The sequence below is a fragment of the Miscanthus floridulus genome, chromosome 3 (genome assembly GCF_019320115.1).
Source record: "Miscanthus floridulus cultivar M001 chromosome 3, ASM1932011v1, whole genome shotgun sequence".
Classification (NCBI taxonomy): domain Eukaryota; kingdom Viridiplantae; phylum Streptophyta; class Magnoliopsida; order Poales; family Poaceae; genus Miscanthus; species Miscanthus floridulus.
The window spans coordinates 125,346,303-125,367,845 of record NC_089582.1 but is presented as its reverse complement, the minus strand read 5'-3'; the positions used below and the strand labels follow the sequence as shown (position 1 = coordinate 125,367,845).

Here is a 21,543-nt window from a genome sequence, read left to right as displayed (position 1 = left end):
TTACTTGGCAGATTCTAGAGCAATCCTGGAACAGAACATTGAAAAATAGTAAAGAAAGTCTTGCATTATTTGTAAGAATCGAAAAGCCTCATGATGATGTATAGAAGATCAGATTCACTCCATATAGTGGGATATTCAAATTCTGATTATGTGGGAGATGATAGAAAATCAGCGTCTGGATATGTATTCACTCTCGCAGGGGAAGCTATTTCATGGAAAAGCTCAAAGAAAACCGCCACTACATCGTCCACAATGTATGCTAAGTTTATAGCGTGTTATGAGGCAACGGGGCAGGTGAACTGGCTAAAGAAGTTCATGCCCGGTTTGAAGGTGGTTGACGACATCTATAGACCACTTAAGTTATAATGCGATAATAATCCGGCAGTACAATATGCTCACAATAATAAGTCAAGTGGTGCTGCCAAACACATTGACATAAAGTATTATGTTGTGAAAGATAAAGTCTGGGATCATGTCATAAGTCTTGAGCATATAAGTATCGAAAAGATGCTCGCGGATCCGCTTACAAAAGGCTTACCACCCAACGTGTTCAGAGAACATGTAGCCAGCATGGGTTTAACGAAAAGCCTATAATTCCTGGACAAAAGAAGGCCCAAAGTTAAGTATCTATTTCAGAACATAGTGGTGTGTTGTAGTTGTTAAATTTATCGGTAATTGACCGTGACGATGAAACATTCTCTATGCGCTAATCTGTAATGGAATGAACAAAAGTTAATGGTATAAAATTGAAAGATGGTAGGAGATCAAGGAGGAGATTGTTAGATTGATCTCTAATCCCAAACTGGGTCCAACGACCCAGTTGGGCCTTTGATCCGCGCCGTGATTGAGGGCGCCCAGCCCACTATGGCTGGAGGGCCTCTTTCACACTGCGCTATATATAGAGGTGGGGGCCGGCGGCTCTGAGTACGAGGTTTGCCTGAGACGATCTCCCCACCGAAACCTAAACCCTAATCCCGATCAGAGAGGGGCGCAGCCAGTGATGGGAAGCCACCAGTCGCGCCGTCTCGCTCCACCGACGTCGACGACTTCATCGACCTCTTCCCTGAACATCGCTGCCTGTGCGCAGACTTCACCGACGAACAAGATGGTGGCTTCTAGACCAGCTCCCTCTGCGGTGTCTGGTTCGACACGTTCTTCTTCTATTACTCTCTGTCTCTCTACTCTCTATATAGTATTCACAGTAAAGAGAACTCGCTAGATTTATGCCTAGAGATCCTGCTTTATGTCTAACAACCTTCCTGCGAGTTTAATACTGCTAACCAAGAGACAATCCTGTTATTAGCAGCCAGTGGCCCAGTACCAACTTCAAACCTGTTATTAGCTAGAGTTTGGGCATTTAGAAAAATTGAGAGTTGAGACTGTAAAAATGAAATGCATGAATCACATGTAGTAATTCCAATCATGCTGCGTGTATGTAATGTATACGTAGCATCAACTTCTTTCAGTTCTTGCAGGTTCTCGAATTCATCTATGTACCTGTTGTGGCACTTGTCGTCTGCCACAATCTCCTGCATCTTCTTAGCATTGGCCACAAAGATCCTCTTACTTTCTTCTTCGCACATGACAGCCCGTATTGCGGTTGCGATGTTGTCACCAAGAAACGCTTCGTCATTTTTATCCTTCGCACCTTGACTCCAACCTTCCGCAGGTCCATCATCACCCGCACGGTGGACAAGTGGTCCACGAGAACTGGCGTCATGATCAGTGGATGGCCATACTGAAGCCCCTCGATGGTGGAGGCCCAGCCATAGTGCATCGTGAACGCGGCGACGGCGCCATGCCCCAGTATGCTAGTCTGAGGACCCAGCCCATGACAACGGAACCGCGGCCACACGTGCGCTCCTCGAAACCTGGAGCCTGGAGGCAGGACGTCCTCGCCGTGGTGGACGCCGTTAGGCTTCCTGAGAGCCCAGAGGAAGCGCATTCCGGCGAGCTCCAGCTCGAGAGCAATCTCGTGCAGCTGCTTCACGTTCATAGGGTACTCGCTCCCAAAGGCGACGTAAACCACAGACTTGGACGGCTGCTCACCGAGCCACGACAGGGCTGCACTGTCGTCGCGCTGTGTGTTGCCTCCGGCGGGCGGTGGGGGAAGTAGGCCCACGGGGATGACCGGCTTACCGAAGATTTTTGCCATGATAGGCAAGGACTCCGGTTCCAACTCAAAGCTGCTACGAGCAGCGATAAGTTTGCATTTCTCGAAAGTCTGAACAAATCGTCGGAATATTGGTGAAGCTGAGGTGTCTGGAATGCCGTAAGCCTCTGTGTTGCCGTAGAGCAGGGCAAGTTCAGTATGCAGGGAACCTGTAGGACATCCACAATGCAAGCAAAAAGGCTTATTACTGCAGGGTAACAAAATGCATGCATCTCGTTTTCATTTTTCGTTAGGACCTCGTGCTCTCCGGCGAAATCCGCGATGGACGTGCGGAAGTTGTCGAGGACCACCCAGTCCACCTTGTGGTCACTCCCGTCGACGCAGGCGGCATCGAGGAAGGTGGAGAAGGCCGGAGCAAGGCGGTCCAAGGCCTCCATGTGGAGGTTGGCCATGTCGGGCGGGAGGTCAGAAGTGGCCTCGACGCCATCAGGGAGGCCATCAATGCGCGGGAACGGGTGGGCCACCAAGTCGAGGAGCGAGGCCAGCACAGGCGCGACCGGGCGGAGCCTGCTGAGGATGCGCGGGGTGGAGACGAAGGACACGCGGTTGCCGCGCTCTGTGAGGTGCTCGGCGAGCTCGAGGCATGGGACCAAGTGACCGAACGCGAGCCACGGGAAGATGACGATGTGCAGTGGGGAGGAGTCGTGGCGGCCATCGAGCACTACGCCCACATCACTGCCGGCATCATCACTGTCGGATTTATGAGAACCGGCAGTGATGTACCTTTACTGCCGGTTATGAGCTTGAAAATGAAAAAATGATTGGGGCTGGGCTAAAACCGGCAGTGAAGGACCACATCACTGTCGGTTTGTGGCTTGAACTGACAGTGTTTTTGTGGACACTCATCACTGCCGGTTTAAGCCAAGAGCCGACAGTGATTGGGCTCTATCACTGTCGGTTCTAGCCAAGAACCGACGGTGATAAGCCTACAACACAAAAATGTTACAGCCATCCTCTTCTTCCTCCTCTCTTCCATCCTAAGAACAGAGGCGCGCGTTTAGACCCTTTCCTCCATTGTTACGGCTGCTCTTCACCATGAAGCTAGTGCTTGGATTTTAAAGAATGGTTTAATCTTTTTGCTTTTAGGTTAGTAACAAACATCGACTCCTTTGATTTTGTTGCTTAATTAGCTTCGTTTTGATGGCTACATTGCTTGATTCTCATTCTAATTCTTTTTCCATTCTAGAGAGCACTTTTTCAATTGGACATTTGTGCCAGGCTCAAATTATAGTGAATCCATCATCCAAAAGGTTGGTGTCTATAAACACATTTAAATTCCTAGCTAATTATTCCATGGTGGTCAAGATCATCATTGTTAGTATGTGATACTATAATTAATTCTTAGAAGTAGAGTAGAATAGTTGTTCTTCAATATTGTGCAATAATTGTTTTTTACTACGATTTTTAATTTACAGGGTCGGGGCTACCATTTTCAATTTTTCAATAATTAGTGTACAATAATATTTTCCAAAAATGGTACTTTCGAGGTACAATTGTTGTTCATAAAGCTCGATTTCTTATTAATTCTTTGTAATTACTGTCTCAGTATTTTTTTGTGCAGAGATGGATCGAGAGTGGATGCATCTGTCCCGAACGGACAAGCAGTATATGCATGGCGTCAGCCAGTTTATCACCGATGCCAAAGCCCATGCTGGGAATGAAAACCCTGTCTTCTGCCCATGCAAAGATTGCAAGAATCATAGGAACTTTTATCAAATTGAGTCTATACGATCGCACTTGATTACCAGGAGGTTCATACCAAACTATACGATATGGACTATACATGACGAGGTTGGTGTAAATGTTCTGCAAGAAAACGGTGATGATGTGGACATGCCTGACGTAGCCATCCACGATGCTGACGAGGAACCCAGTGTCAACATAGAACCTATGGCCACAGTTAATAATGTGTTTAGGAACACGCTAGCTGACGACACCGAGGATAACGATGGCATTTCTCAGCTGCTACGTAATGTAGAGACCGGATGTCATAGTGAAAGACAGCTGAGAAAGCTAGAGAAAATAAGACAAGATGGCAAAACATCATTGTATAGGAATTGTCCAATGAGTAAACTGAAAGCTGACATCATACTGTTAGAGTTTAAATCGATAATCGGATTGAGCGATAAAGGCTTCGGTCAGTTGTTAGGTATAATAAGGAAAATGCTCCCACAAAAAAATGAGTTGCTAGAAAAGACATACTTGGCCAAGCAAATGATCTGTCCCATCGGCCTCGAGGTTGAAAAAATCCACGCGTGTTCCAATTATTACATATTGTACCATGGAGAAAAATACAAAGACTTGGACAAGTGCCCCAAGTGTGAAGCTCCATGGTACAAGGAAGAGCCGTCAGATGAGGGCACCAAGACCAGAAGAGGTCCTGTAAAGGTCGTTTGGTATTTCCCTATAGCTCCCCGAGTGCATAGGCTGTTTGCATGTGCAAAGTCAGACAAGCTATTGCGCTGGCATGTCGAAGAGCATAAGAAAGATACAATGATGAGGCACCCCGCCGATGGGCATGACTGGAGAACTGTCAATACTATATTCTATAAGGACATCGGTGGAGAGGTAAGGCACCTTTGATTTGCTTTGAGCATAGATGGGATGAATCCTTTCGACCAGGTTAGAAGCAATCATAGCACCTGGCCAGTGACGCTCTGTATATACAACCTTCCACCTTGGGTCTGTATGAAGCGGTCGTATGTCTAGATGCCACAACTGATCCAAGGGCCAAGATAGCCTGGGAATGACATCGATGTGTTTCTAGAACCAGTGATTGATGAACTCGTGAAGATGTTTGAAAAGGGTGTGCTGGATGTTTGGGACGAGTATAAAAAGGAACATGTCATGATCAAGGCAGTACTTATCGCTATAATCACCGATCTGCCAGGTCGAGGTTCACTGTCCGGAGAGAAGACAAAAGGCTATACTGGTTGTGTCGAGTGCTTGGATGACACCGATGCGGTAAATCCACCAAATAACTCAAAGATAGTTTATATGGGACATCGTAGGTTCCTACCTAAGGATCACCCTTACCGCAGGAACAAAAAAGATTTCAACGGTGCTATTGAGAAACGCTTAGCTCCAAAATATCAAGACGGGCCTGCGATACTTTGAGAACTCAAGAAACTAGAGGTTGTCCTTGGAAAGGGGGACAATGCAGTAGCAGCGCCTGATGGGAGCGTTTGGAAGAAAAATTGGTTTTCTAGAAACAACCTTACTAGCTATTTTTTAGTGTACGCCACTGTCTTAATCCCATGCACATCACTAAAAACATGTGCGCTAACACTCTTAACACTTTGATGAACACCGGGGGGACATCAAAGGATTCACTAGCCACACACCTGGACATGCAACACTTGGGAATCAAGAAGGAGCTGCATCCCGTGGAGCTAGAGAATCGCCAGTTCGAACTTTCGGTTGTGTCATGGACATTGAAGAAGGAAGAAAAACATGCACTTATTTCTTTCTTCAATGAACTCAAAGTTCCGATGGGCTACTGTGTAAACCCAAAGAGGCTAGTGAACATGAGAGAACTCAAGTTCAACTATGGCCCTATGAAGGCCCATGACTGTCATGTCATTATGACTCAGCTGCTCCCTGTTGCCCTGCATGGTATCCTCCCCCCAAAGGTTCGCGCCCCAATCATAAAGCTTTGCTCGTTCTTCAACGCGATCTCAAAAAGGTCATTGATGTGTCCACGCTAGAGCAGCTATAGCGGGACATAGCTGAAACTCTTGTTAGGCTTGAGATGCATTTCTCGTCGACTTACTTTGATATCTCATTGTATCTACTCATTCATCTTGTTGACCAAATTAGAGCTCTTGGCCCAATATACCTACATAAGATGTTTCCTTTTGAAAGATTGATAAAAGTTTTCAGGAGGTATGTTAAGAATAGATTCAGGCTAGAAAGGGGCATGGTTGAAGGATGGTCAATGGAGGAGGCCATTGAGTTCTGCACATATTATCTGGACATCAAAAGGGTCAAAGTTCTAGAATCTTGTCATGAGGGAAGACTACGTGGCAAAGAAATGATCGAAGAGAAATCTATTACAGTAGATGACTCTGTTTCTTTTAGACAGGCACAGTTCGTTGTTCTCTAACATGCCGAGGGTATGATGCCATACATTGATGAGCATAGGCAATCGCTGCAAACTCTGTATCCAAACAGGTTACAGGCTTGGCTAGATAAAAACATAAGGAGGAATTTGTCAGTTGGTTGCGACGTCGCTTGCTTGGAATAAAGTTGGGTAATCAACTGGATGCCTTAGCCAAGGGGCCTTCGAGTACATATCTTAAGTACCAAGGGTATGAGATCAATGGATTCATATTTTACACAAAAAAGTAAGATGAAAAGAGCACATTACCAAAATTGTGGTGTTCGTTTTGATGCTCACGACGAGAACGGCAACATGCAGGCGACATACTATGGTTTCATAAAGGAGATATGGGAGTTAGACTATGGTCCATTGAAGGCAGCTCTTTTTCGCTGCCAGTGGGTCCGGCTTAAGAAAATCAACACTGATAGCGAAGGGTTCACTACCGTTGATCTCACTAAGATAGCATACAGAGACGACCCCTTCGTCCTTGCAAGAGATGTTATGCAAGTCTTCTATGTAAGGGACAACAAGACAAAAGGAAGGCTAAAAGTAGTCCTATAAGGGAAAAGGAAGATTGTCGGTGTCGATGGAGTGACGGACGAAGAAGACTACAGTGGCTATCAGGAAATGCATCCATTCGGGGCGAACGTACCCCTACCTATCCTTTAAGAGGGTGACGAATCTGCTTACGTATGAATTGATCACAATGAGACTCTCATTGTTGATGCACCTAAAGATAGTTAGATTATTGTTAACTATGTAATCATTATGCAGACGTTGTATCAGTAATTTGCACTGAATATTTAATTTATATTTTATGCGCATCCCTATAATTTAATTATTGACTATGTAATCAAATATTAAGATGATGTTCACAAACACTATTATTTGATAATTATAGACCATTAATTAATTATCATAGAATTAAATAATTAAGACACAAATTTTTATGTTATTTTAGAATATAAACTAACTGCATTATTTCTATTAATAAATATATAAAGAAAAGCAAACTAACCGAACTCCCTATCCTAGCTCAGCGGTTAAGGCCGCGCACTCTGTACTCTGAGACCCTCGCTTGAATTCCAGGCGGGCCAAACTTTTTTGATTTTGCATTTATTATTTAGTAGTGCATTACGATGGGATAAAAGAAAAAAAATAAAACCATTCTATCTGAACTCCCTATCCTAACCCGGCGGTTAAGGCCGCGCACTCTAGACCCCGTGACCCACGCTCGAATCTTAGGCTGGCCAAACTTTTTTATATTTTTTTACAAAAGGGCTGCGATGGTAGGCTCCAAACCGGCAGTGTTTTTTTATATTTTTTTTACTAAAAGATGGCGGCAGGGCCCTTTACTACCGGTTTTGGTTTTAAAACCGGCAGTGATAGCTTCTATCACAGTCGGTTGCTCAAACCGACACAGAAGGCCCAATTCACTGTCGGTTTTTAAACTAAAACCGACAGTGATGTGTAGATGCTCCTCACATGCCAACAATGCTCCCATGACCACAACAGTTGGAACACTGCTCCCACCTATCCCGATAACTTTAGTTCAGAAATAAAAATATACCACGACTGCTAGCCCCTATAAAATGGCCCTCGGCCAGGAGCTAGCCTCTCTATGCATGTTGGTTTTAGTCAAGCCTTATCAGCCTTGATACAATATTTTCCTCTCATAGCAAACCACAGATATTGTTATGCATCGTAGTCCACCAAAATGGTGCACACATGAGGTACTAGAAGAATGCTACTGAGGTACACATGAGGTGGTTAAATTATAATGTGTTGATACACATTGATGGTAACATTGACCTGTACGCAAATAGGTATTTGTTATCGTATATGGAATTTTAGTGTAAGGTCTTTGTTATCGTATATGTAACTTATTTCTATTTTTTTGTAATTTTTTGATGTATTTCATTACTATCTAAATAAATATATCATTCTTGTCAAAACTTTCCCACTGTAGTATCTAAATAAATATATCCTTTACATATATGCACCTTCACTATCGGTTCTATTTAGAAACCAGCAGTGATAGTCACCTTCACTGTCGGTTCTATTTAGAAACCGGCAGTGATTACCACATTCACTGTTGGTTCTATTTAAAAATCGGCAGTGATGTCCATGCCCCCCTATATAAAACAAACTACCGACCACATACATCGATCCCACCCACCCACGAACTCTCTCAGTCTCATTTCTCACGTTTCACTCTCACTTCTCAAGACATCCACTCTCTCTCTACGTGATTTGGTCATGGCTCCTGTATTTTTCAATGGTATTAATATGTTGTCTTCTCTAATATTGTATCTATATTCATTTTATCTATATTTATATTCATGTTTCTTTGCATTCTATATTTATATATATTCTTATTCCTTGCATTTGATCTATATTTAATTATGTTGCCACATTTTACTTGGAAGATTTTTTTGTGCATATATTTTATGTTCATATTTTTTTTGCATTTTATCGATCAGGTGGTATGAACAACGGACCTCCCCCACCACAAGAACCAGGTTTCCACCCTGGCGATGAGCCATTCGCTCCTAATGTGGCCATTCCACGGTTTCCTGTTCCAGCTATTATATAAAATATTTTCCAACATCTTTTGTTTTTTTTATGCTAACAAATAAGTGTAATTAGTTTAATATCATTATTGCACGCATATATGTCGCAGACTATATCCCCAATAGATTGGCTACGAATAGCACTTAGCTGGTTCTTTATCTCGGACATCATCGAGAACACGGCATCTAATGCAAGTGGTCGGCTATGGACATGTGAACTCAGTTTTTTAATTCCTGTGAGGGGTTCAAATCATCGGAACCATATCCACGGGACGGGAATACAGAGCCCGGACGTGATAAGCGCCCAATTAAGTACCGTGCGCATCTGTTTAGAGGCACTTTGACGTATTTGCTATGATGTGCCTGATTTCTCGCACTTCAAGGCACTTGCTTTGAATGCTGGTGATATCCCCGTCCCGCAAGCAAGCGAATGGTTTGCAAGCTACAACCATGCGGATGTGGTAAAATGGTCACTTATACCTAAGTCGTGGTTATTTGTTGTTTATTATTGTAATAACATTCTCTATTTTTTCTTTTTCTCCGCATGTAGATTGCGCTACAAGACCTTACCTATGCTACATGTGCCTTGTGGGCCGTTCTAGACCAAGTTATGGAGCAACTCGGGTACGATTGGAACTTCTACAATGAAAACCTCGGCTAGCTCGCTATAGAAGGACGTCAGTACTGCATAAGGATTACTAACAGGGGCAGTGGTCATTCAGTAGGTTACACCTATGGCCGACCATTCTTTTAGTATTGTGGGGGCACGAGAGAGTGCACTCATACGGGCATTGGACTTCATCAATACAAGTGGATACATAATCCATGACATCAACTACCATATATGGCTACAGAGGCATATTAGTGTGCGTGGCCCGATCGATCCCGACAGTGATTTCGATAGTAATTAATGTTTATTTAGCTAGGTTTTCAAGGTCGTAGTTTAATTGGGTTCTAATTTTAATATATACGGCTTTGTGTGTTTAATTATTGTCATGCATGTAATTCGTGTAATATTTGTTAGGCAATTAAAAATATACATTCCGGTGTCGTATTGGTCTCAAAATTATTCTCAGGCTTGCACATGCCACGTGTGAAGGAAATACCAAGTTTGGGATTTTTCAGAGATAGTTTGCTCTTTCTGAGGTTTAATTGAATTTTCGCGCGACGAGACTGTTTTAATTATAGGTTGAACTGAGTCTACCCACGAAATGATCCGGAATGATATCAAACTTTTACACAGGCTCTAATGTGCCCTAGGGATAAGAATTTTGTGGAGATGGATGAAAAAAATCTATTGGGTCCAAGATGAAATTCACCCTCTTTTGTCTCATTTGGCACAGAGAAAAATATAATAAATAAAAAAATGATCAGAAAAAACTAAGATCCTGTGTGGGGTCTTAATTTGGGTGTACATGCTTGCCAAAAAAATTTCAAGTCATTTCGACATAGGGGAGTATACATGCTTCACAGAGGTACATGTGTCATTTCATCAAAACATGACTATACACATAGGTTATCAAGGTTTCTGTGGTTCATAGGCATTCCGATGTCGTATTGGTCTCAAACTTTTTTTAGGATTGCACGTGCCATGTGTGAACGAAACACCAAGTTTATAATTTTCTGGAGATGGTTTGCTACTTTCTGAGGTTTAATTGAATTTTCGCGCGACGAGATAGTTTAATTATATGTTGAACTGAGTCTACCCACGAAAAGATCTGGAATGGTGCCAAACTTTTACACAGGCTTTAATATGCCCTAGGGATAAGAATTTTATAGAGGTGGATAAAAAAATCTATTGGGTCCAAGATGAAATTCACCCTCTTTTGTCTCATTCAGCACACAAAAAAATATAATTAATAAAAAATGATTAGAAAAACCTAAAATCCTGTGTGGGATCTTAATTTCAGTGTACAAGCTTGCCAAAAAAATTTAAGCCATTTCGACATAGGAATACATATGCTTCTATTTATTCAGTATATAAAAGAATTTTTTTAATATATATAAACATCACTGTCAGTTTCAAAAAACCGACAGTGATGAGAAGAAACCAACAGTGATGCTTGTTATGGATTATTTTGAAAATCAGCAGTGATATATAAAAAATTAAAAAAAATTATGCCAGCCCTCAGGTTTGAGCTCAGGTCTCGAGCTACAGAGTTCAGACACTTAACCAAAAAAATTTCAAGTCATTTCGACATAGGAATACATATGCTTAATAAATTATAAAATTAAACCAAAAAAATTGGGCCACCTGGGATTCGAACACAGGTATCAGGGGCTGAGTTGCGGGGTCTTAACCGTTGAGCTAGTAGGAGGTATTCAAAAAGTGTGGAAAAGATAAGTTACTTATACTGTAACCGCTACACGACAATCAATGCCGGTTTAAAGAATGGCCCGGCAGTGATGTACCCCCATCACTGTCGGTTTCTACTTACAACCGGGAGTGATGTACCCCCATCACTGTTGGTTTCTAATTAGAACTGGTAGTGATGAGGTCTGGTATAAAAGCCCGCCACGGGTTGAAAATTTTTAGCCCCGTACCAACCGTTCCTAGCCCCGCGCTCCTCTTCTTCGATGCCGACGCCCGTGCACCACCCTAAGCCGGAGCACCCATCCACCGCCCCCCGCGCTGTCGTTCCTAGCCCTGCGCTCCTCTTCTTCGACGCCAAGGCACGTGCACCACCCCATGCTGGAGCAATCGTCCACCGCCCCCCACGCCGTCGTTCCTAGCCCCGCGCTCCTCTTCTTCGACGCCGACGCTCGTGCACCGCCCCACGCCGGAGCACTGCCTACACAGTCCAACCGCTAGACGCCAGAGCACCACCGAGGCCTTCAGGAACACGTGCGAACAATTGCTTTCCCACCCCCATGGTGAGTGCGTGGCTCACTGCCCACTAAGTGTTCGATGAAATGCCCCATGGTTGTTGTCTTTCCAATAGCAGCCGATTCCTATTCGATTGAGTTACAAGCTGTTACTCCTTGGTTTAGCTATAGGTAGTGTCAATTGATGGATTCTTGTCAAATGTGTACAGGTATAATCGTTGTAGGTAGAGTGTCAATTGATTTTGATGGAATGTATAGCATGCTTAAAAAAGGCATCTATAGATGTTTGTTCCAGAAAAAAAAAGTTAAAAACAACTTTTAAAATTGGCTCGGCAGCAGCAGCAAGTATGATTACTAAACCACATTGATCTTCGAATAATAAATAGTCCAATTATTAAGGTTATTTTTTATCATGTCAAGGATAAAGAACATTAAATAGATTTAGTTTGGCTATATAACTTGAATAATAACTCTTGTTCAGTGAGTTACCATTACCACTTACCACATGCCTAATTTACTTAAATGTATAGGCAACCATGGCATGGTATATAGTGCATGTTGGTCACATGCCTGAGATTTATCAAACCTAAAAAGATTGCTATGCTCAAGTCAATCGCTACCCTGGTAATTTGTACAAAAAATACAACATAGAAGCTGAAGCTTTGAGGGCCAAGTATAGTCATCTGGCCTACCTTGCAAACCATGGGCAACCGACCTACTATGGTCCAATAAATATAAACCATGGCCATCCGCTGGCACTGGACATCGAAGAGAAGCCACCCGCCGGAGATGTGAAGATTAGGAGAATTGCTCCTTGGTCTTGGAAAGATGTCATACTTTTATTTATGGCTATGGTCATCGCTTTTCTTATTTGAAAGTTGATGTAGGCTTAGTTTCGTAGAACAGTAGGTGGACTTTGTTGTATGTGGTCAATCAAACAATGAATTTGTTCTAGGTGAACATATGCTATTATTTGACTTTGTTGTATGTGGACTTATTATTAGACTTTGCATTAAACATATTATATATATATATGAACATATGATATTAGTAGTTGTCCGCAGCCAAAACTAACCACGATCGTGTCACAGCCATGACTCATTGTCGCCTGTTACCCCATCGCCGAAGAACTGATCGGCAACAAGAAGCGGCTGATATCGCTGGAACGGGAGAGTCGCATGATCCGACAAACGATGTTGGTGTCAATCAGGTCGGTGAGAATGAGCAGCCATGGACCCCGTCTGGCCTGCTTGATCTGGGTCAAAATGACCAAGATGGCTAGGTAACTTTGGTATCATGTCACTATGTAGACACATACGCTAATCAATTGAGAGGGTCATAGCTTACTTGGTGTCTCTAGCAGGAGCCTCTGTCGGCCGACGAGCCAGAGGGTTTGGGTAGCAGGAAGGCCAGATCCAAGCGAGGTGTGTCAAAGATTCCTGTTGGTAGGAATGCACACTGGCACATTTCTGAGTTCGATGAATTCGGGGATCCACTCTCACCGCCTATAGCTTTGACCAAATACAAGACTATCCTCGGGTTACTTGTTAGGGACTTCATCCCGATTAAGTACAGGAAGTGGATTGGAAAAATATGATGACCGGTGGAGGGTTCCCGAAAGCGAGAAGGATTACATATGGGATGTCAAGATCCTAGAGTATTTCATTTTCCCATCCGAGTATGATAGGGAGTTAGTCAAGAAAAAAGCAAAAGAAATCATGGGGACATGCTTCAAGAATTTCAAGAGAACGTTGTACAAGAATTTTGTCCTCCAAAATAAAGAGCTAGATTTTGATGGGGGACAGTTTAGCAAGCAGAAGGACTTCTGGTAGACTTTCAAGGAATACAGGTTATTCGAGGAGTACTTAGAACTAAGCAGGAAGAATAAGGAGAATTCGTAGAAAGCGATGAATCCTCGTCATCTCGGCTCTCGTGGCTTCACCAAAAAGATGCCAGAATTTGAAGTAGAACTTCAAAAGATGAATCGCCTTGCTAAGGAAGGCATTCAGGTTGAGACCACCGATTGGGAGCCCAGATTAGTATTATACTGTATGGGGAGAAATGTATGGCATGCCGAGGATGGGAGCTTTAGCTCCTGAAATCAACCCATGAGCGAACTCATCCAGAGGATCTCCCAGGTAACTGAGGAGGTGAGGCAAAGGACTCGCACTTCTAATAGGGAGAAAGACATGCTCACCTAAGCACTCGGAACCAAGGAGCACCCTGGTCGCACTAGAGGAACCGGTGTTGTTCCTTAGAAACTAGCATTCCGCCAAGAATCTAATACTTACCGGAGCCGCTCGAGGGGTAGAGGGAACATGAGGTAGAGTATTTGAGGAGACTAAAACAGATGGAAGACAGAATGGAAGCACGGATTGAGGCGACCGTTGAAGCACGAGTCGAGCAAATTTTGCTGTCCAAGGGGTCAGTAGTACCACAAAACCCTACTCCTAGTGCCTTGAGCCCACATTTTAGGGGTCGCAGCAGCTACGTATCGACCCCGCTCAACAAAAAAGAGGCGAATGTGCCTCATCCGGTGGACAACATCACTGAACTCGTCAATGTCAGGTTGTACATCCGTCAGGAATGGACAAAGGACAAGGTGGCGCTCGGCCAGGCCTAGCCTGCGGGAGACGGGACAATTAATGGCCGCCCAATTCCACTGGGGTATGCTCGTGTCACCATTGACAAAATACTTGATAAGAAGTATAATAAGATACCCATTGAGTACTCCGTAGCGGAAGACAGGCCAAAACTTGGTCAAAACAAGGGCTCTCAAGTGGTCTGGTGCAAGCACTTCATTAAGCTTGACCATTAATTGTCCTCTGATGATGAGGACGACTGTGAGTCTTCGCCCACCCGCGATGATCACTCACCATCTTCCAATAGAGATCACTCCCCTCCTCATCCGGAGCCATCACCCCCGAGACAATAGAGGTCTCCTTCTATTCCTCCGTGTCCAACTCCATCTTTATCAGCCCTGAGAAAAGAGACTCCTCCTCCTCCTCCTCCATCTTCATCAGCGCTGGGAAAACAGAATTCTCGTCGTCATCCTCCTCCTCCACATCAGCCCAAAACAAGATCAAGAACATCCTCACAGTCGTAGAAAAAGTCATTGGATTCGGTCGCTAATGCTCCCAAAGTGGACCAACAGAAAAGAAAAAGGTCGTTCAGTGGCAGCGTTACCACCTTGATGAAAGAAAAATTTACAGCACACATCTCGAAGGAAGATTGTGTTAGTTTCTTCAATCTATGTGTCTCACTGCCTCCGTTTTTGTTGAAGTCCAAATTTGAAAGGCAAACACAGAATAAATACGCTACAACAAGAGACGAAGAAATACACAATAAAGATTTAAGAAACATTATGACGTTAGTCGAAGACAACCCTGATTTAACCATGGAAGAGGCCGCGAACATCTATTATGATGTACAAGAGACGGGAACACCGGCAATGAAGTATAAAAGGGGCAATCTTTTGGTTCTCGATCATGAGTATAAAAATCTGACAACATATATGCGCCAGTTACATGAATATTACAAGGCTCAAGCAACAGAGACGGACGACTTTAGTTTTGAGATTATTATCCGTTTGCCACATGTTTTCCAATATCCTGAAGAAGAGAAGTTCGATGTCAAGTGGGAGTGCTTGTTCCAGCTATACCAGAAACGCTCTCTTGATGTTCAAATGTTGATGCTGTGGACTATGTAAGTACCCTACACGTATGATATTACAATTAACTACTCTCTTGAGACACAAATTGTTAACTTTTGAGCACTTCTCATGATTTTATGTAGATGTATAGCAAAATTTTATATTTTAAAAAGCAAATGAGATTACATAGGCTTCTTGGACCCCATGCGAGTCAATGAGAGGACATGTCTAGGCCTCTATGGATGTGACGTGGAAGACCTGAAACAGAGATTAATTGATGTTTTCGATGAATTCACGATGAAGAAGAAAACCCATATACTTCTAGCCTACAACTGCGAGTATGTGTTCTCGGCTTTTAATTTTATGCTTCTTTTTTTGTTAAGATTATTCGATAATTATGATTCTATGATTGCAGCAACCATTTCGTCTTCATTTGTGTTAATCTTGCTAAAAATCTGCTCGAGGTGTGGGACTCGAAGAAAAAACCATTTCATCATCTCGATGCACTGGTGGCAGTGCTGAATTAGTAAGCGATCCTAATAACTATTATTTTCTAATCACACATATCGCTTTCTAATGTTTCTCCTTTTAATGTTGCTCAGTGTCTAAAGAAGACATATCGGTGGGACGCCGGTCCCATTCAAGGTTGTCAAAATGGAGGGGAAGTACCTATCACAGCCGGCGGGAAACAATGAATGTGGGTTTTATGTAATATGGGCAATGCTTCGCTACATCGGTGGGAAATCAGAAAAAGTCGATAAGTTGGTGTGTATAATCTCCATTTCATTTATGTCTGTTAATAATTCAACAAAATGATTTACTGTTCCTCTTTGGATATCATCTTTTTTGAACGACAGCGCAAGAAATATAAGCACGAAAGGCTGCTAGACATGGAGATCGTCGCACTACAATCGGAGTTGGCAAAATTCATCTTAGCCGAGGTATTAGAAAAAGATGGAGTATTTTCATTGCACAATCCGTGAAGTACAAGGACTAGTATGGCCCAGAGCGGCTTGCTAGATTATTGTAAGAAGTCCGAGAAGCATGTGTGAAGTCCAAAAACATCTCTTTTTTATTTTGAGGGATCGAGATGTGGATAAGAACATTTGAATTGTAATCGTAACATTTGTAATGTTTAATATTGATGGACCTGTCGTCTACGTAGCGTATATAAAGTGAAACCCGATTCCACAAAAAAAATATAAATTAAAATAAATTATAAAATAATAAAATACGAACGGGTCATCACCGCCGGTTAGCAACAAACCGACAGTGTTGTCGTAACCATCACTGCCGGTTAGAAGCAAACCGACAGTGTTGTCTTGCTCAACACTACCGGCTTGAACCATGAACCGACACTGATAGTTACAAGAACACTGCCGGTTTGATCCATGAACCGACACTGATATTCACTACAACACTGCCGGTTTGATCCATGAACCGACAGTGTAGGCTTACTCAACACTGCTAGCTTGAGCCAAGAATCGACACTCTTAAAGCAACCGTCACTGTCGGTTGGCACTATAAACCGACAGTCTTGTTCAACTGAACACTGTCGGGCGGAGCCAGGAACCGACACTATTTCCTGTAGATCAGTGTTGGTTTTTAAGGACCGACAGTGATATCAACCCTCCATCATTGCCGGTATATCACTGTCGGTTCAAAATCTAACAGTGAAGTAGGTTTTTGAACCGACAGTAATATCTAGATCTAGAGTAATGGAGAGTGCCGACTGCCGAGTACCTACTGAGAGACCGGCCACTACAAATACAAGAGAGCTGGATCCTTATTCCTGAGGGTCGTCGATCATTGGAGCTGTATTTATAATTTACTTATAATTAGAGCGGCAGCAACTAGTATACATAGTAGTATGTATATGTTGTATTTTGTAATGTAAAAACAAAAAACATACCTGGATCGTATCACGGGAGGCCCATGTGACGCGGCCCACGCGGCAATCCTTATTTTCATAGCTATTTTTTGATTGAATATTTTCATAGCTATTTGCTAACATCACAAATAACGAATTGTTTAATTATCCCAAAATATGTTTTTTAATATTTGTGCTCTTATAAAGAGAGACTCGGATATTGTATCTCTTTTTTAATATTACATCATAAATAACTATTGGTATGACTTTTAAACCATTTATATTGTACTAGCAAATATGCCCATGTGATGCAACAGGAGATTAAAAGCTATTAAACAGATGAAAAATAAGGACCAGAATAATACTTACCTATTTATGTTTTATCCTTTGTCTAAATTTTTGAAAATAGAGTTTATTTTAAGATGACTATAACATCCATAGTATATAAGCTAATGTTGTCAATAATATGACAATGTCTTATTATGTATGTATGTATATAAAGTTCAAAATGTAATATTGACAGGTTTTTTTTCTCCTATTACAAAATTTAGTTTCATACTATCTATACATTGTACAGTTAAATATGGAGTTCCGTTGACCTCTTTTGTGGACCTATAAAATTTCGTAAATCTACTTTTGATTAGATATAGTCATGCATGCGTGTTTTTCCAAGCAGAATTACGTACGTGACGTTTCTGTTAGCTTGCTGGTGGCCGCTTCGATGAAGGTGCGCCTCGATCAACCTTGACTAAATTACCACGTCGGCATTGAAAAGTTCTGGATGTCCTCACCGTCGCCGGTGATTTATAAAAAGCCAGAGAAGGGAGACGGCCCACGGACGCTACCCGACTACCGGCCCCGCCGTCCAGGGCTAAGCTTCAGTTCGATCTCTCTCTCCCTGGTCGCGATGGACCAGCGTCTCGTCCTCCTCGTCGTCCTGACCACAGCCGCCTCCACCTGCGTCACCACGGTCAGGGCGGCAAGCCCGCAGCCGATGGAGGCCTTTCCTCGCGTTCGTCGTGCGGGCTCTGGCGTCTGCGAGCCTTTGGTTTTGGATTATTGATAAAACTTAAGATTAATCTTTGATCTAAGTGTGTGAATTAGATAAGGTAGTCTAGTCTAAATGATAGAGCAAGATGAGGTCTATGGAATTGAAGATGTACATGAGATGATGGTGATCAAGCTCTAATTCGGAAAAGAAGAAAGAGAAAAACAAAAACCAATGAGATCAAGGCTAAGGTATAAAATAGATTTTTGTTTTGGCACTTAAGACATCATAGAGGGTGTAAGTGTGTTTAGTATCGATAGTCGTACTATAAAGAGGGAAAATCTTTGACTAAATGGATTATCGAGATTGTTCTTGCATATGCATTTAGAAACCTAGTATGCTAACTTTGATCCTTGTAAAATGCTTTGAAAATACTAACACACGTGCACACAAGTTCTACACTTTGTGGTTAGCAAGAGTGGAGTGGTTGTGTACTTAGAAAAAGAAAAAGAGGAGTTGAGGTAGGACCGGACGTAGGCCACGGGGTGGACCTACGCGTCCGGTACCTAACCCTAGGTGGCGCGGCGCTCTGCAGAGAAGAAGAAGGAGGACTGGACGCAAGGATCGGACGCTAGGCGCATGTCCGGTCAGTGGCTTCAGAGAAGGAGTGGCGTGGCCTCGCGATCGGACCCTAATCATTGTTTGGGACCGGACGCGTAGGGCCAGCGTCAGGTGAAGGATGACATACGCTGACGCTAGCTCTAGGGCGAGCACTATGAGGATCGGACGCACTGGCGCGTCAGGTCGTCATTTTTACGCTCTAGGACCTCTCTGTTGTTGAACGGACGCTGAGGGGCTCTGGGCCCGGTCGAGGCGCATCCGATGTGTGACTAACGCACGAGCGCTTGGGTGGCAACGGTTAAATTCAAATAGAGGCGACGTGGCGCGCTATGAACGGCTGGCGGGTGCAACCGGACGCACCTGACTGGACTCTGGCTGAGTCCGGTCGTCGAGCCCGGTCAGTCCCGAGGAGAGTAGCGGTTGGATTTTTGTTGAGGGTGCCCAACGGCTCTTTGAGCCTTGGGGCTCTATAAATAGGAAGGTACCGGCTTGGGGCTCACTCTCTTGAAACTTTGATATTCCTAATATCTTTGTAAGCCTAAGCAAACACCTATCACTCATCTACATCATTGATTCATCATCATAGTGAGATTGGGAGTGATTCCTAGTGCATTTGCTTGAATGATTGCATCTAGTGTCATTTGGGGATCGTTGTGGCTGCGGAGTTCTTGTTACTCTTAGTGATTGTCGCCACCTAGACGGCTTGGACCAGCGGAGGAGTGAGTAGTGACTCTTTAGTTATCAAGCTCTTTAGTGTAGCTAGTCTTTGAGAGCTTATTAGTTTGATTAGTGTGGCTCTTTAGTTAGTCTGTGAGAGCACACTAGCTTAGTGAGTAGTGACTTAGATCTTGTGTGTGTTAGAGATCATAGCAACTAGAATTGTTGAGATAGGTAGCTTACAACCCTTGTAAAGTTAGAGCAAAATTACATTACGCTATTTATTATACTAATCAATTGTTCTAGTGCCTTATAGATTTTTTAAATAGTCTGTTCACCTCCTCTCTACACCTTTGAGCGTCGAGCAGCGCCGAGTGATGATTTGGCCGGTTTCCGGCTGCATCCCAAACAAACCCCCCCCCCCCCCCCCACCCCCCCCCCCCCCCCCCCCCCCCCACACACACACACACACACACACACACACACCCCAACCCCACACGCGCGCGTGCCCAGGTCATCCCCGGGCCCCGCACGTCTTTTTTTTTCTTTGGTTCGTGCTGCCTGCTGGAGGACACGTACAGCTGTTCCCTGTCCGTCAGCAGCGTTATATGGCCGCCGTGTTGACCCTACACGTAGTCACTGGGCTTGTGTTGGCGTTGCAGGAGATAGACGTGGCCATGGCGCGCGGCAGTCTGCGGTCACCGACCCACAGGCCGATCCATAGACGTCTGCAGCCCGACCTTCTTGAACCTCCATGAATCCTAGCGACAGCGCCGGTCTCCCATGGTGTGGTGGTATTTATAGCGCATCCAAGAGACGTTGATGCGCTGGCAAATAGAGTCCTGGCCAAATACGGCCACAAGACGCCCAAATCGAAACACGTATGGAAGACGGACTGAAATACGACCAAGCATTGGTTTTAAACAAATATATCACCGCACCTTTCTCTTTAATGGTGGACGTAGAATCAGATGAATAGAAAATCAGAATACTGCTCTTTTGGTTGACCGACAAAAAATTGGATTGTATTAGGAAGAAAAAAAGACGGTTTGAAGAAACGCTTCATTCTGTATAGAGGAGTAGGATAGGATTAGGATCTTACCCAGGTTACTTAGAATTTAAAGGATCTATTTACATTAGGATTCGTACGTATCCATGTTACCTAAAAAGGCCTGCATATATCATTATCATATATATCAAACATGAGAGTTGCAGAGTGACGAACAGAAATAGTTTTCACATCCACGGAGCTAGTTAGAGGAGGTCATACAAAAAAAAATGGTACCAAAAAATAGGCTGAAATTTTATCTCTTTATTATTAGGTATAGATTTAGTGGATGATTTCAATTAATCCTTGAATTTAAGCCTTATCATGATACTTAGTGTATGTATAAAGAGTCACGTTGCAAATTTTATAATTGTTACTAAATTATTACTAAATGGATCTATCAAATTGTGTACGAAAATTTCCGCCACTGATTAGAGGGGAGCGACGCTGACTACGCATTGCCGCTACCACACCCGTTTCTAGTAGAGGCCCGTCGCTAGTAGAGGCACGACCGACACCGAGTGGTATTCCGAGGACACGTGAAACGAAGGCATTGGCTGTGGAGACGCAGGTGCTCTCGTTGTCCTCCAATTCTTTGCGTCTTTCTCATCGTCGGGCGATTTTTTTTCACGTAGATCTAGTTACTAAGTACTGCCTGGGTAACCAATTATAAGTCATTCTAAGACTAACAGAGCCGACCCAAACACAAGACCTATTTCACCGTTTGGGTCACGCACAGCGAAAGAAAAACACACGCAAAGCTGACGAACTCCAACAGAGAACGCAAAAAGAGAGGCCCCGAGCGCCGTCCGCCTCTCTCCCCGCCGAGCGCCGCCCGCCTCCACGCTGGTCTCCTCCTTGCGGTCGCGGCCGGCAGAGCCGCGCTCCGCGGAGCTCGCACCCGCGCACGGCAGAGCTCACGCTCGCGCTTGCGGCTGGCAGAGCCCCGCTCGGCGGAGCACGCGCCCACGCTCGCGTCCGCGGCCGGCGGAGCTCGCGGCCGCCATCCCCTCTGACAGCGGCGGCGGCGTCC

The 21,543-nt window shown here is 43.8% G+C and overlaps 1 pseudogene; it reads right to left on the bottom strand.

The window, feature by feature from the left end:
- Positions 1 to 21,517, bottom strand: LOC136544359 (UDP-glycosyltransferase 91A1-like; annotated as a pseudogene).
- Between the last annotated feature and the right edge of the window lie 26 nt (positions 21,518 to 21,543).